General features: G+C 60.1%; 1 protein-coding gene and 1 pseudogene across 2 annotated transcripts in view; one reads left to right on the top strand and one right to left on the bottom strand.

Annotated features, from left to right (window-relative positions):
* The window catches only part of LOC122254498 (uncharacterized), a 171333-nt gene that overhangs the window by 131909 nt on the left and 36924 nt on the right, over positions 1-2500 (bottom strand). The gene's annotated exons all lie outside the window — the stretch shown is intronic.
* Positions 444-2035, top strand: LOC147467809 (uncharacterized; annotated as a pseudogene). The gene is made up of 3 exons (XR_015192700.1): positions 444-970; positions 1018-1094; positions 1461-2035. The product of XR_015192700.1 is annotated as an uncharacterized LOC147467809 (transcript).

The raw sequence follows: 2500 nt of genomic DNA on the forward strand, positions 1-2500 counted from the left end.
GCGCCGCGCTCATTGGCTGAGAGGAACCGGTACGCCCCGCCCCTCTGAGGAGCACGAAGGGGATTGGCCAGCGGCGGACGTCGGGGCGGGGTTTACAATGACTCTCGGATGCTGTCTGGTGATAAGTGCCAGTCTGCGGTGAACTTTGTATAGTTGACCACATGAATTTGCGCTCGTCGGTGTTTACATTATGTGCTGCCGTAATCAGTGTCCTCGCCTGTATCTTTGCGTTATAGACTGAGTGCTGCGGCGCCGCTGTGCGAGGGTCTTGTTGCTGTGGAATGGCGAATCAGCCGTTGTTCAGGAAGCGAAATTAGAGCCGTAACCGAGGGCGCCTCCCAATGTGTGAAGGGAAAGTGGAAATACCGCAACTTTGAAGCTTTTTTTTTTTTAATTTCAAAGAACAAAACAGTCTCGTGACGGGTTGACCAGATCGATCCGCGATGTCTGGCGCCACAGTGAACTCCGGCGTCGGCTATACGAGAAGCCCCAGTCCGCCTTCAGCGCCGTCGTCAGGAAGAGCTTTCGTCCTTATCGGTGGACTCCATCCTCAGCGGCGGCGAGTCCCGCTCGGCCCGACACTCGGACGAAGGCCCCGACGGCGAACACAGAAGTCCCCTCAGCTTCCCGGGCACCGCACACACGGCCGAGTTCCTTCTGCGGGAGGAGCGGGGCGGCGGCGGCGGCGGCGGCGGCGGAGACGCGTGCAAGAAGGACCGCGAGGGCAGCGAGCACACGGCGCCGTCGTCGCCGGGCTGCGAGGACGACGACCGCGACGAGGAGGACATCCACGTGGACACCGACCCCGAGGACGAGAAGGAACGGGACGCTGGCGGGGGGGGGGGGGGGGGGGGGACCGCCTCCTCGCGGCCTCGCAGCCTGTTATCTGGCCCACCGCCTTGGTCCCCCTGCAGGACCCGCGCGTAACGTTCCTCGGCCACCCCGTCCCGCCGCCCCCTCTCACTCTCTTCTGCCTCCTTCCCTCACCTGCAGGTGCCCCCCCCCCCCCCCCCCCCCCCCCCCCCCCCCACGCCCGGGCTTGTGGCCTTCGCTCCCCCTCCTGCACCACCAGCTGTCCCTCCGCGCCCTCAACAGTAAGTGTCGTCGCCTCCTCCTCCTTGTCCTCCGCCCGCTTGCGTGCGAGGTCGGCGCGCCCCGGGCTCCAACACGAGCTCTTTAATCGTCTAGGTCACTAACTGCATTCAGTACCGACAGCCCTGAACTATCTTTCAAAATTATGTAAAAAAAAAAAAAAACTATAGACATAGTATATAAAGATACGTACCTAATTTTAGTCTTCCAGTATTTAAAGACAATGTCTATTTAGTCTTCCCTCATGTGTCCCTGTCTTGCCTCGCTCCCCCCCAATTAAAGAGGAAATGCCCGAGCGACTTCCGAGCGCCGTCGCCTGCTCCTCGAGCCTCAGCCACTAAGTCTCACCTTGGCGTTCTCCCCCGCAGAGTCCCCGGAGCCCCCGCGGTTCCACGGCCCCATGAAGGTCACGCTGCGGAAGCACAAGCCCAACCGGAAGCCGCGGACGCCCTTCACCACGCAGCAGCTCCTGGCGCTGGAGAAGAAGTTCCGCGAGAAGCAGTACCTGAGCATCGCCGAGCGCGCGGAGTTCTCGGCCTCGCTCAACCTGACGGAGACGCAGGTCAAGATCTGGTTCCAGAACCGCCGCGCCAAGGACAAGCGCCTCAAGGAGTCGGAAATGGAGAGACTGCGCTTGGCCTCCGAGCCCTTCGTGCCCCCCAACCCGTTCCTGCCGCCCGCCTCCCTGCTGCCGCCCTTCCTGCTCAACAGCCCCTTCGTGCAAGGGCTGCGGCACCCCCTCGGCCCGCCCGCGGCTCCGCCACCCACCACCTCCCCGCCCACGTCGCACTAACGCCTGCAGGTCTGTCCTTCCCGCTACGCCCTCATGCAGGCGCTCCTTGCCGCCCCGCCTCCGCCGCCACGCCTTCCCGGGGGCGCCCTAATGCACGCCCTTCGCCCCAACCCTATGTCCCTCACCCACCTCTCCCTATCCCTGCCTCCCTCCCTCCTTCCCTCTCTCCCTTCCTTGCCCTCCCCCTGATTCCTCCCCTCACACCCCTCACCCCAGTGTCAAGGGACCTGGCGATGCCCTTCTCAGCTAGTCACACTTAATCGCCAGGAAAAACCCTTTCCCCCTTTTCCCCTTCTCGCCCTTCCTCGCCCTCCCCTTTTTCCCCTCGACATGCACCTCCTCTCTCCTCTCCCCCTTCCTCCCCCTTCCTCCCCCTCGTCCCAGTGCAAGTTAGGTTCTGTAGATGTTTCAAGAAAGAAATCTTTAGAGTCTTAGTTACGGTTATAATAAATTATTCATGTTTAGATTTTCATCATTTTCATGTTATTCTTTTTATTCTTATTCGTTTCATCTCACGTCAAAACATATATTTAATCGGAAACGCATAATATGGAACAATGTAATTTACAGTGAAGAGAAGGAATTAAATTCCAATCCGCCTGTATAAAGCAAAAC

Source organism: Penaeus japonicus, unplaced genomic scaffold, assembly GCF_977035675.1.
Source record: "Penaeus japonicus unplaced genomic scaffold, GWHDUDI00000001_assembly GWHDUDI00000033, whole genome shotgun sequence".
Taxonomy (NCBI): Eukaryota; Metazoa; Arthropoda; class Malacostraca; order Decapoda; family Penaeidae; genus Penaeus; species Penaeus japonicus.